Genomic DNA, 14917 nt, shown 5'->3' on the forward strand with positions numbered 1-14917 from the left:
TAGTAGAAAAGAACATTCGCGGGTTGGACTTGCTAGTGCAAGCACATATATTTAGTGTGACTTAGGTACAATTAAACTTGAAAGTTTAAATTCACTACAAAATCAAAAATTATTATTTTAATAAATACTTACGGTTGTCATAACCCTGAATAAATAAAACCAACTTGGCACCACCACCTGCCAGCACATCAACTAAACTTTATTTATTCGAAAGAAAGAAAGAAAGAAAGAAAAAATGTTTAATTTGCACCGGGCACGATGCACCAAGAACACACAATAAGAAAAAATAAAAAAAGAATAAAAATGACATAAAAAAAAAAATAACAAAAAAATAAAAAAAGAATCAAAATGACATAAAAAAAATAACAAAAAATAACATAAAAAAATTACAAAAAAATAACATAAAAGTAAAAACTAAAACATATAAAACAAAAAACAAGGTGGCAACGTGCCCAATCCAAAAGGGTTGCCACCTCAGTATGAGCTGGGCACCGAAGTACCCAGCACTGGTTTTCAGTTGGCACCCCTTGCAGTGACCCATATTCACAATATCACTGCACTTTCAACAATGTCAGAAATAGATGAGGTCCGTTCAACACAAAAATCCTTGGAGGAGAAGTTCGCGCCCTTGCAAGACTTGGTCACAAAGCAGATGGAAGCACTCCAGGCTCAGATCCAGGCAGCCGGCCCCAGCAAGGACACCATTGCCAAGGTGGCAGAAGAGTTCCGTACATTTAGGGAACTCATCTTCGGTGTGCTGAAGCTGAAGTCAGATGTCCGAATGCTCCAGACAAATTGATGAGCTTGCGACCAGGAGCCGTCGAAAGGCGCTGATCATCCAAGGCATACCTGTAAAAGAGGGGGAGAATATTAATGATTTGGTGCTCGAGCTTGTCAATGGAAGACTAGGCTGCAAACTCACCGCAACATCTGTAAGGGCTTCACACAGGCTGGGGCAAGCTAGTGCTGACCATCACCGGCCTATTCTTGTCAGATTTGCCAGTGTGGACATCAAATCTTCAGTGTGGCGGGCCAAAACTCGTCTAAAAGGAACCAAGATTGCCATCCGTGAATTCCTGACGAGAGAAAGGCAAGGCATCTTTGTGAAGGCGCGTCAGCACTTTGGTATGCGGTCGGTCTGGACTCAGGACGGCGTTATCGTCATCAAGGCCTCTGATGGGAGCAGGTGCAGGATCACTACAATGGGTGAGCTGAGTCCTCTGCTGGCTAAGTACCCAAGGACACAAGGCACGTCCTCATCCGGGGCCAGGCGGGACGCGGACGAGGCTGGCGGAACCCTGAAAGTGACACGCAGATAAGTACCAACTGCGAGTTGAATATTGAATCTCAATTCAAAGACTCCGATATTATAGTGTACTTACGTGAGTGTTTGTTCCGTCGCTTTGTTTTGATTATTATAAATTATTATTCCTTTTTTTAATCTCTTTGTTACCTATAGCCCAAGTATTGCTCAGTTACAGGTAGTTAAATTTTTATATTCACACATTTACATGATACCCGAGTACCGGCGTTAGGGTAGGGCGCGGTTGGGCGACCGCCCAGGGGCGCCGGATCAAAAGGGCGCCGCAGGCCGCGGCGCCCATTTTCGTCCGGCGCCTCTATCTGATTCTTTATAATTTTCCACAGGCACCCCCTTAATGTTCCCTCGCTCATTGAGCAAGGCCCACTAGGTCAAAAAAAGACAAGAACCGTGAGGGATTTTTTTTGTTTTCAAGTTGCCTCACTGTCAGCATGAATTGAAAGGAAACTCAACATGAAAAATATTATGGTAAAACAGAACAGCATATTATTTTATAGCATAACAATAATTCGAGTTTTTCCGTATTTAACTACACCTATCGATAATTTCCCATATTAAAGCAGAGGTTTACTATTAGAGTTATTTTTTTTTAATACATGGTAACAGTCATTTAACTTAACGACAAAAAATATTATATAGTTTCTTGTCTTTTTTCGCCGACCCAGCCTACTTACTTGTAATTTTCCCAAAATTTAGGTAAAAATTGTAAGTTGGCAGCACTAGAACGTTGTGTTCAATCGGTTTAATTTCTCGGGAATCCCCGACTTCCCAAACATACAGAAACAATGTGTTTTTCTATGGTCGGGGATTCCCCGGGATCTATCTGTTTTTAATTTTTGACGAAACAGAACACAATCATCTTCTTGCTTGACATAAGTGGACGCTCTTAAAATAATTATTCGATTGTTTTAAAACAAACAAACACAGTAATCAAACGTTTAACGCTACGTTACGATGCTCTTGTTCCAACTACAGAGTGACATTAGTTTTGCCTATTTAAAAAGTAGACAAATAAATAGTGTATAAGTAGGTGTTTAATTTTTGACGGATCACATCAATAAGTAAGTACAAATTTATTTTTACTATCTATACTACACACTCCCTAATACTTAAAGTATATAAGATGTTAAAATAACAGGTTAATTATTGAAATTGGCTCCAGGCTCTCTATCTTTGTAACACCCTAACAGGGTGTCACATAATTGTTTTATATAACTTTGTGTAATTGTTGTAAAACAATAGTAGTGAATTAATTGCAGAAGACAGAAGACTAGAAGTTGATAAGACACTGTTGCACACAATTGGAAAAATTGAAAAGAAACCTCGAATATACATTGGTGTTCCGAGCAGTTGTTACTACTTAATTGACATACTAAAAGCTGAATTAAATATTCCTAAACATCATATATTGCTATGTTTAAATAAGATACGTTTGGATGTTAAATTTAATCAGCTCACAGATGATTATGGAATGACTCCAGCAGGTTTAAGCAAGATATTTTTAAAAAATATACCTCTGATAGCTAGCTTTATGCGTCCTTTTATTGTGGAGCTAGACAGGGATATGATTAAAAGGACCTTACCTATGGCATTCAGGCACAAATATTATAATGTGAGTTGCATTATCGACTGCCTTGAAATTAAGATCCAAAAGCCATCTAAGGCAATAAACCAAGCTCTGACATGGTCTGAATATAAAAAAACAAATACCATAAAATATTTAATATCATGCACACCAAATGGATTGGTTAATTATATTTCTCCTGGATTTGGAGGCAGGACAACTGACACATGTGTAGTGGAATCATGTGCTTTTGTGAAATCATTAAAAAGTGGTATGGTTGTTACGGCAGACAGGGGCTTTAAGCATGTAGAGCAGTATCTCAAAAAATCAAATATTACATTAGTAAGGCCTCCAAGCGTTGAAACAGGAGTGAAAATGAGCAAAAGTCAAGCAAAGCTAACCAAACAGATAGCCAGCTTGAGAATACATGTAGAAAGAGTTATTCGGCGCTTACGTGAATTTTAATGCTTAATTTAAAACATGTAAAAATACTCGATGACATAGTAATCATAGCCTGTGCTTTAATTAATTTGCAAGATTCTTTAGTAAAATAAAACAAAATTTCAAAATTATTTCTTTTTTATTCAAAACATATATTATGTACATACATACACTTAGTCTAAGTCTACACTTTGATGAATAAAGTGTAAGATTATTTTATAAAATACTAGCGGACATACATACAAATACAAGAAATATATGTATTGTCGGTGATACTCATAGACTCACTCATAAATTTGAATCTTTCTGTTCAGTCTAAATTTGAATCACTGTTAGTTACGCAGTTTATGAGTATCATCATCTATATATAACTAATTTAAAATGTTACTTTTCTTTAAAATCCAAACATACTCACTCTACACTCTGATATAATAAAGGATATATATTAATTTTCCAAAAGTTTAATAACTTATTGATAAAATTCTCAACATATTGAGGATCAAATTCTATATTTATTATATCCACTTTTTTATTTTGACTAAAGTCTGGGTCAGCTATACAAAAGCAACAGTTTTTCTTTTGTGATAAATACATCTGAAGCTGCATTTGGGCATAATATTTTTCTGTAGCCAGTGCATTTTTTATATAATTTTTATATGTTATTTTACTTCGAAAATTCCGTCTGGTGAACCAGCAATCATTGGGTACTTAGAATTTAACAAGAGGCCACACTTACTAACTTTTTTTTTAATTTGCTCTCAACTGTTTTTCTTACTTCATTTTCTAGAACACGGCCACGTTTCATGGCCGGAGTATCAGGAATCTAGTATGAGGGAAATGAGTGTGCCGTCACTTGTTTTGCATCGGCTTACTTCAAATGCTCTGGAAGCAGTTATTCGACCGTATCTCAGTTCAAACCACAGAGCGCTATTAGACTGTTCTCTTGTTTCCTCTTCCACTTTCTTGATTAAAGATGCTGTTATTTCAATTTTCTTCAAAAAATCTTCAACGCATCTTTCTTTAAACTTATAAGTAAGTTGATGCATTGAGATAGCCCATGTTTCACTTTCACTATAAGTAGGTTGGTATTTTAAAAGTTGACAGTCCTCAACTTTTTTCTTTCTTGCCTCTTCTAAAAAAATATTAAAAGCAGATGGATTTGCTGATATGGGATTTCCTTTGGACAATTCCTTCGCTGTCATATATTTAATTGTAGTACCAACTTGAGACAGTTTGGATTTCTTCCAATAGCACTCCACAGAAGTGCATGATGGTTCCTCACTTCGACGATGAACCCACATAAGGAACGCTATAGCGTGCTTACAGCCACCCTGTGATGCTACACAGTCTTGACACTTCTTCTTCTTAAAGTGCCATCTCCTACCGGAGGTCGGCTATCATTAGGGCAATTTTAACTCTCGAAACAGCTGCGCGGAAAAGGGATCTGGTACTCATGTTGAACCATGTTCTAAGGTTTTTGAGCCAAGAGGTTCTTCTTCGGCCAGGTGGTCTTTTCCCTTGTATTTTCCCCTGAATTAGAAGTTGGAGCAGCTGGTATTTGTGGTTGCGCATTATGTGACCAAAGTACTGCAGTTTACGCCGCTTTATGGTGTTCAAAATCTCTGTTTTCTTATTTAGCAACCGTAACACCTTTACATTTGAGACTCTATCAGTCCACGATATTTTCAAAATTCTTCTGTATACCCACATTTCAAATGCTTCTAAGCGATCGCTCATTTTCTGAGTTAATGTCCATGACTCGACGCCGTACAAAAGAACTGAAAACACGTAGCATCGTGCCAATCGCACCCTTGTAGAGATCTTCAGCGAACGGTTGCATAGTAAATGACTCAGTTTCATGAACGCATCTCTAGCTTGCTCTATCCGGCACTTAATCTCTATGCTATGGTCACTCCGATCATTCACGACGCATCCTAAGTACTTATACGAGTGTACTCTTTCTACTACTTCGTTACGTACAACCAGGTCTGTTGTCGAAACAAAAGATGACTTTCCGACCATCATAACTTTTGTCTTCTTTAGATTTATGTTCAGACCGTAGCTCGCACTTACGCTATCGACACGCTGGAGCAACCTCTGCAAGTCATTGAAACTGGACGCTAGCAAAATGGTGTCATCGGCATATCTCAAATTATTTATTGGGTGTCCATTCACCATTATACCTTCGCCCATGTTATCTAGAGCCTCTGCAAATATTGCTTCAGCGTATATATTGAACAGCAATGGAGACAAGATGCAGCCCTGGCGTACACCACGCATAATGTTGATCTCTTCTGAAAGAGTATAATCGACTCGTACACGTGCTTTCTGCTGCCAATAAAGATTCTTGATAATTGTCAGATCTGTATTGTCAAGACCAATGTCACATAGAATTTTCATAAGCTTGTCGTGACGGACTCGGTCAAAAGCTTTTTCGTAGTCTATGAAACACACATACACAGACTGATTCATATCCCAGCAACGTTGTAAGAGCACCTGATATCCAAAAAGTGCATCCCGTGTTCCAAAACCATTTCTGAAACCGAATTGAGTATTTGAGATATTTTCTTCTATCTTCCGATAAATTCTATTATGGACAATCTTCAGAAAAATCTTCAGAACATGACTCATCAATGAAATAGTTCTATAGTCACTGCACTTTTTGGCGCTACTGGTTTTTGGGAGAGTAACAAAGGTAGATTGTAGCCAGTCTTGAGGTATAATACCAGTGCTGTATATAGCATTAAATAAGCGTACAACAATCGGTATGTTTTCATCCATAAGTAGCTTTAATATTTCGCTAGGAATGTCATCTGGACCAACTGCCTTTCCTGTTTTTGCGGTTTTTATTGCATTTATGACTTCGGCTTTGGTTATCTCAGGTCCACTTTTAACTGAGACATTCGGTTGGATCTGACTTCTTGTGTCACTAAACAGTTCCTTTACATACTTCTCCCAAGTTCTTAATTTTTCTTCAATCGACATTGTAACTTTTCCGCATTCGTCAATCAAAGTAAGTGATACATGAGACTTTTTGGTGCCTGTTAAATCCTTAATTTTTCTAAACATATTAAAATAATCATACTTTTGTTCAAATGTTTCTATTTCTTGACATTGATTATTTAACCACTCATCTTTAGCGTCTTGACATCTTACGATAATTTGTTTATGAACTGCTCTATACTCTTTCGGATCCACATTCTTCAACTCACGTCTTTTTGTCATTAGATCGAGTATATCATCAGTAATCCAATCCTTCTTCTTGACAACTTGTGTTGGTATCAAGATATCTGTAGAAGTACTGACAATAGCCGACTTAAAATTATCCCAGATTCTTGTTGGTTCTAAGGGTACATTTATCACCTGTTGTTGAAGCTCATTTATTTTGTTATTAAGTGCGGCGTGTAATTTAAGTCTCGTATCCTTGTTATGCAATTTCGCAACATCAATTTTAGGTCTCTTGTTTGGCGCAATCAGTTTTTTAAGTTTAATCGATAAAGTCACTACTACCGGATTATGATCGGAGTTTATATCGGCACCTGGATATGTTTTAGCAGACTTGACACAATTCTTAAAACGCTCGTTCACTAAAACAAAGTCGATTTGATTCCTCACGATGTTTTTAGCAGTATGAGCCGGAGAAGTCCAGGTGTATAGACGACGTGGTGGTAGCTTGAATAAAGTGTTTGCAATAATAAGTTTCTGTTCTTGACAAAATTGAACCAGCCGGTCTCCACGTTCATTGCGCTCTCCCAACCCAAATCTACCGACAACACCATGTACGATATCTTCGCCAATCTTAGCATTAAAATCACCCATGACTATGTTACACTCATGGGCCTTTAGTTTCAGAAGAACTGATGAAACATCTTCGTAGAAAGGGTCGATTAAGTGGTCGTGGTTTTTGGCTGCAGTGGGAGCATAAACTTGCACTATGTTTATGTTTACCGGTTTGGCTCTCAGTTGTAGAAGCATAACGCGATCTGAAACTGGATGGAAATTAATTACACTGGTTTTGAGATGTTTCTTAATCATAATAGCAACGCCATTGCTATGCCCCGTGTCGTTGTTTCCGCTATAGTAAGTAAGGGTTTCATCCAAGACATCTATTCCAGTGCCCTTTAATCTAGACTCGCTAATCCCTAGAATGTCGATGTCCAATCTCTTCATCTCTTTTATAATGTTTTTATATTTAACACACGTGTACATGCTTCTCACATTCCACGTAGCAATCTTTACGGCACACCCGGGGATTCTTCGCACCCTCTGACCATCTAAGGTCTGCCGGGGACTGAGGGCCGTTGTTTGTGTTGTATTTGCCATAATGATTGTCCTGAGAAAATGTTATGTGGTGGTTTTCCCTTTGCCTTCCACATCGCTGTTTGTCACAGGGGTGACAATGATGACCGCCGACTGTACCGATCCACTGGATCTCCACTCGACGACCTACTGTACCTGCAGCTGCTCAGGCACAGGGAGTGCTTATTTACTGGCGGCACAAACTCGCCATGTCACAGAAATATCATCGGATCTTTTGTAGCATTTTGTAGAGTATCCCCCCGAGAGATACCCACTACACCCTCCAAATCTGCCGCTGCATGGTCGGGGACTGTCGAAACAGCTAGTGGCAATATCTTACCACCGATCCATTATCCGCCACCTATGGACCCCGGTAGTAGCTCGCAGCTCAGCCCTACCCTACACTACGTCTTGACACTGGACAGACAGAATGACAGAATAATGTCATTTTCTTCATCAACCACCAATGTACATCCATATAATTTGGCATGAACTTTGTGTTCTGGACATATTTTGCACTTTAAAGTACAAAATTTGTTTTCTCGCTTAAGCTGCACATAGCTTACGGCGTCATCTCCGTAAGAAGCTCGTGATGACCTTAAATTAAATTATTTCACATTAATTTATCACTTGTTTACACCTCGTAATTGTAACCTCAAAATTAACAAAAAATTGGTCTACAAAATAAATTTACATAAGTAATAGATATGTTAGTTTATACTGAAACTGTATATTGCTTTAATTTAAGCTTAAATATTTTTACACTTGGGTATACTTACATCGAAGTTTTGACATTGCGAAATTCCGATGAGCAAAAGTCATTGTTTGACGCGAAAAATCGGCCAAGCATAATTGCGTCGATTCTAGGCAAGTTATTACTGTCTGCTTTAACAAAACCTGGTTCCATGATAACTATCAACTTGAGAATAATGCTAAAAACGAATAAAATGTGAAGTAGTCAACGCGTCCTTTTCAATGAAAACGTCAACAACAACCATGTTTGCCACGGCTTGACGTAACATTTTCTGATTGGCGTTTACTGTCACGTGACTAAATGCCTATTTTTTTCGATTTTCTTTTCTAAAAATATTATCAATCTTTAATTATTTTTCTAAATAGTTATATTTTTTGTAGCTATATATCATAAACATTAATTGTAAACGCTAATCCATCCGATTTATTCATAGTGGATACTAGCCTATTGAATCAGCCAATTTTCACATATTGCCGCTCAATCCAACTCACCACAATATCACAGGTGATGATTCCTGGCTTGATTTGATCCTTACCTCTGATCCTTCCCTTGTTTCCTGTCATGGTCAGCATGACGCGCCTGGTTTCTCTCACCATGACTTGATCTTCCTATCTTATATCCTAAAACCGCGCAGGGTGAAGCCCAGAGACCTGTACAGGCCTTGCTTTGCACGGGTGGATGAGGCAAAATTACATAATGATGCGTCATTGATTGACTGGGAACCTCTAATAGAGGCAACTGAAGTCGATGACAAAGTTAACATTTTTAACACAATGGTGACCAACCTATATGACCATCACGCTCCCATCAGGAAAGTGAGGATTAAGCGGCCACCTGCGCCGTGGATGACACCAGGGATCAGGATTGCGATGAGGCGCCGCACAATGGGAGATTGGAGGAAAAAAGTCCAAATTGGTTGGGTACATGAAATTCATTTTGAACTTTAAATACATGAAATTGACACCTAAACTAAGAAAATCCTAATGTGTTCTTTTCAGAAGTCTGTTTATAAAAACGGTTATCGGTTTTGATATCTTAATGAACAGAAAACTGTGCATTTTAGTTGAATTTTTGTCGTTCTTTTGGTAATTATTTATAGCTGCAATTACATTGCTTTGGAAAAACTTTTTTATGTAACATGTATATCACAGTATGTACTTTAGAAAATATGAATATGATTTAATGAAAGTCGTCATTTTCATTATATTATTAGCATTTTTAAAATATGGTAAATTTTCTTTAGAATTTTTGAAAACAAGACCTAAGGTCTTGCCATCCACTGCCTTCCAGTGAATCATATATTATATCATATATACTTCGAAGTCTAGTTATAACTCATTAGAAAAATTAGCTGCTAATAACTGCGAACTTATGAGTTAGACTAATTAGAACTAACTAGTCGATTTCCCAGTAAAAGGACCATTAAGCGTCAATAATTTTTAATGTGGGTAATTAGTTAATTTATGCATTCATAAGTATAAAAAGGGGTAAAATAATATTCCTAAAGTCATTTCCTATTGTCAATTCAAGGAAGTAACATCAATATCAATCATGTCTACGTTCAGCATTTCTTATAAGGAATTAGTTGAAATTTTACTTTTGAGCAATCGAGAAGTGCATAAATGTCTCGAAAATTTAAAAAGCAAGTACCCAAATCTTGTTGACGATGATTTGGAAAAAGTTTATCGCGAACTAAGTCAACATTTTATACCGGCATTTTCAAAAAAGTGGAAAAAATGTGCCAGAAACAAAACTTCATTTTTTGCGAAAAATGAAGAATGGCTAAAGCTATTGTTTAATTTGCCGGTGTCTACAGCAGTAGAAAGTTCTGAAGAGTGTGAACCTGGTCCTTCAAAACAACGCGAACTGGCCGTCCAGAAAAATCATTTGACGAGTGCTGTGATAGAGCCAAGCGCTATAAAGTTAAGAGTTTGTGTGAAAACAATGAACAACAGACTATTATAAACGCTGCCAAATGTTTAGAAGGAGAATTAAAACCTAAGAAGTTCTCACCAGAACAAGCATTAGCATTATTTTTGGATGCCTCATTGTCGAAGCATCAATATGAAATTATTAAAAAAGCGACGAAGGACTTGGGCTGCGACATTTTTCCTTGCTATGATATAGTTTCAAAAGCCAAGAAGATGTGCTTAGCAGAAGATATAGAGTGCACCGAATCTTACGCTGTTGTAGGCTTACAAAGTTTACTGGACCATACCGTGAAACGGATATTCATGACCAAAACGAAAGAAGAGTTGTCGGAAATGAATGATACCTGCACTTTAGATTCGAAATGGGGATGTGATGGCTCTTCCGGCCACAGTGAATATAAACAAGCTTTTGATGAAGAAGACATTTCTGATGAAAACTTGTTTTTGACATCATTGGTACCATTACGTCTTACTGATGCCAAAAATGATACTAATGTTCATTGGTTTAACAACAGTCCATCTTCTACGAGACTTTGCCGGCCAGTGCAGTTCCAGTTTACGAAAGAAACTCGTGAAATCATTAAAAATGAGATTTCAAGAATGGAGGGAGAAATTAAAAATCTTAACGAATCAATTGTGAATGTTGATGGGAAAATATATAAAGTGAAACACAATCTAATGTTCACTATGATTGATGGCAAAGTGGCTCAAACCGTTACTGATACGGCTTCAAATGCTGTGTGCTTCATTTGTAAAGCAAAGCCAACCGAAATGAACGACTTGAACCGTGTGAGGACCAAGGTAGTAGACGAGGCTGCGTTAAAAGTTGGCTTGTCTCCTCTTCACGCAAGAATCAAATTTATGGAATGTATTCTACACATCGCGTATAACAAATCATTCCAAATGTGGCGTGTAAATAAAAACACATCGCACTTACGTGATGAAGAAAAAAAAAGAATACAGGGGTTGTTTGCAAAAGTTGGCCTTAAAGTAGACTGTGTCAAACAAGGTTCCGGAACTACCAACGATGGCAACATGGCTCGTAGATTTTTTGCCGATGCAAGAAAAACATCGGAAATTACTGGGGTTGATTTCGATTTGATTTATCGATTTTCCATAATCTTACAAGTCATCAACTCCGGAGCTTGTATAGATGCTGTGAAATTTGGTGAATATTGCGAAGATACGGCCGAACGCTATTTAAGCTTGTATAGTTGGTATTATATGCCAAATACCATTCATAAAGTGTTGATACATGGCAGTAAAATTATATCAGCTGCAATGCTACCGATTGGTATGTTATCCGAAGAGGCACAAGAAGCGCGCAATAAAGATTATCGTCAGTACAGATTGCATCATGCGAGAAAATCGCACCTTCAAAATGATATGAACTTAACTCAAAAATCGAAGAAATCGAGTTACGGTCATAGAGGGTCACTAATAGGGCTGCACTTTTAGGTGAATAGTAAAGCGGCGTTTTAATGGTAGAATAAAGCTTACGATACTTCGGTCTCTTTCGCACTCCCTCCCTCTACCCGTGCCGTTTGGATCGGTAGCGACGCGTTTAGTGATGCATCGAAAGTGAAGTGAACGAGTCGTCGCAAGTTTATTAGTGAACTGACCTAAAACGTAATAAGTCGCTTGTGTACTGAACAAACGGGTAAGTAAACTTCTCAATCTTCAGTTTAATAGAGACTCTTTTTCATATTAGGTCTTTTTATTACCGATTTTGGTTTTGACTTCTAGGACTTATTGGTAATTGGGTCTCTTTAATACTTAAAACTGAGAACAGAATTGAGTCCCTTTTAAACTAAAACCAAGGACTTTTGTTAACGCCGCGCGGAACGCCAAAACGTATTGCACGAGAGGGGTGGAGGGCGCGCGGGCCGTGTCGGCTCGCCGCGCTCGCCACTCGCCGGCAACAACGGTCGAGCACGCAGTGTTTTTATATCATTCCTTCATTTTATAAGTTTGAACAAATTAAACAAGTTTTCAGCACTCAAATCTTTCATTGAAGAGCCAACAATGATCATATTTCTGCACATAAGTTGCAATTAAAGTGGTTGCCCATTCGCCAGCGCAGGGAGCAAAGGGCGCTAACCACTCTATTTTCCTTTCTTGATACTCCTTCTTCACCTAGTTATCTGTCCCCCTATTTCCAATACATCTGCGCAAACCACAATAAACAACCCCGTTCATCCCATAACTGTCTTCTCCAATGTCCCACTCATCGCACTGACTTTCTCCACTCTTCCTTTTTCGTGCAAGGCATTTTTCTGTGGAATGCGCTCCCCGGGATATCAGGATGGTGTCAAATCGTTTAACTTTTAAGAGGAAGATTCGCGAGCTTTTACTAAAGAGGTTGGCTGATTCATCACACTGACTATTCTCTGTATGTAGCATGTGTTATGTATGAGTATGTATATGTATATATCTATATATGAAAGCATAGATATATTATATTCTTATATATTATACTATATTTATATATTATACTATACTTTCTATATATATACTCTTTGATACGGACTTTGACAATGACAGCAAACATTATCTCCGTTTTTTATATTTTAAGAAATAATTAAATAATTTATGTTGATTCAGGGCAAGGAAAGCATGAACATTATATTGTTGATTCTCTTTTATGTTTTAGGTAAGAAACCATTTCTTTAGTTATGTTTTGTTGGAAAATAATTATTATATTTTACAAATAAAGCTCTTTTATGTTTTAGATGAATCACATATTTGTTTAATTGCTTAAAGAACCAATACAATATATATATATATTGTATATACAATATATATATTGTATATACAATATATATATATATATACAGGGTGACTTTGAATTCGACGCATTCCTCTCGGGAGGTGATAATACAACTAATTTCCTACAAAATTAGCCCTGAGGTCCTTGGGCGGAAAGTGGCTAGTTTCTGAGATATTCAACATTTTTGATTTTTGGTAAAAATATCCCGAATTGATTACAAAAACATCAATAAATAAAAAAATACTGGTTGGATTTTAGTTATTTTAGTTTTAATCAGTTGCCAATACATCAGTTATCATTTATAAATACTAATAATGGCAGAAATATCATTCGTTTTAAAATAGCAAGTAATTTCCTATGAAATTTTGTTTTGTTTCACTAATTTGGTCAATAGATAATTGGATTTATTTCGAAAAAAATATATGACACTAAGCGTACAAACTATTAGAAAAACTTTCTTGGTTTATTAGCTACCCAGAAACGTAAAATTATTTACAATATTCCCAAAAACTAATGAATTAATTGATGATAAGTAGAGTGTAAAGAGAAAAGCGCAATTTCAAAAACATCTTAATTTTCAAAATTTTGTTCAAAATGATCGTCCCTACGACGAATACATGCTCGAACACACTTCCTTATCCCTATGACGTTCACTCTTGGGCTGAATATGCGTTTTATCACGTCACTATGTTTTGGAGAAGAATTTCGATATTTGGCCAATTCCCTCTGCATGAACAAGGGACTTCATGTAAAAATCAACCGGCGTTAGGTTCTGGTCATTGTGCATGCCATGTAGTTGGACCGCCCTACTAATCCAATGCCTGAGAATCAATGTTCTCGACCATTGCCGCACAGTAGTTCGATAATGCACTTGACAATCGTCATGTGGAATAAATTCGTCAATCAAATTAATAAATTAATTCAATAAGTATAATAAGTTCATTCATCTTGTTTCTAAATTCAAATTTAAAACAATGACTCTAGCACATTCCTTAATTCTTTTTTATAATTCTCACCATTTAAATTGTTGGATGAAAAGTAGGGTCCAATCAAATAAAATTAATTGTGATACTCATGCAAACAATTGAATTAAAACCGCGATGCGCTAACGATGGTTTACTTTTTTCGGATTTTGTTGACTTTTTTGTGGCTAATAATGGATATGGTAATAGTTTATCCAGCACACTATCGAACTACTGTGGGGCAATGGTTGGATACCTTGGTTCCCAGGCGTTATATTGGCATGGGGGTCCAACTACATGGCAAGCGCGGTGTCCAGAATCTAACGCTGGTTGATTTTTACATGAAGTCCCTTGTTTATGCAGAGGGAATTGGCCAAATATCGAAATTCTTCTCCAAAACATAGTGACGAAATAAAACGCATATTCAGCCCAAGAGTGAACGTCATAGGGATGAGGAAGTGTGTTCGAGCATGTATTCGTCGTAGGGAAGATCATTTTGAATAAAATTTTGAAAATTAAGATGTTTTTGAAATTGCGCTTTTCTCTTTACACTCTACTTATCATCAATTAATTCATTTGTTTTTGGGAATATTGTAAATAATTTTACGTTTCTGGGTAACTAATAAACCAAGAAAGTTTTTCTAATAGTTTGTACGCTTAGTGTCATATATTTTTTTCGAAATAAATCCAATTATCTATTGACCAAATTAGTGAAACAAAACAAAATTTCATAAGAAATTACTTGCTATTTTAAAACGAATGATATTTCTGCCATTATTAGTATTTATAAATGATAACTGATGTATTGGCAACTGATTAAAACTAAAATAACTAAAATCCAACCAGTATTTTTTTATTTATTGATGTTTTTGTAA

The 14917-nt window shown here is 36.8% G+C and overlaps 2 pseudogenes; one reads left to right on the top strand and one right to left on the bottom strand.

The window, feature by feature from the left end:
• The first annotated feature begins 568 nt into the window (after positions 1-568).
• On the top strand, positions 569-3439 carry LOC118270982 (uncharacterized; annotated as a pseudogene).
• Positions 3440-3603: 164 nt separating this feature from the next.
• Positions 3604-9039, bottom strand: LOC118271266 (uncharacterized; annotated as a pseudogene).
• Between the last annotated feature and the right edge of the window lie 5878 nt (positions 9040-14917).

Source organism: Spodoptera frugiperda, chromosome 9, assembly GCF_023101765.2.
Source record: "Spodoptera frugiperda isolate SF20-4 chromosome 9, AGI-APGP_CSIRO_Sfru_2.0, whole genome shotgun sequence".
NCBI lineage: Eukaryota > Metazoa > Arthropoda > Insecta > Lepidoptera > Noctuidae > Spodoptera > Spodoptera frugiperda.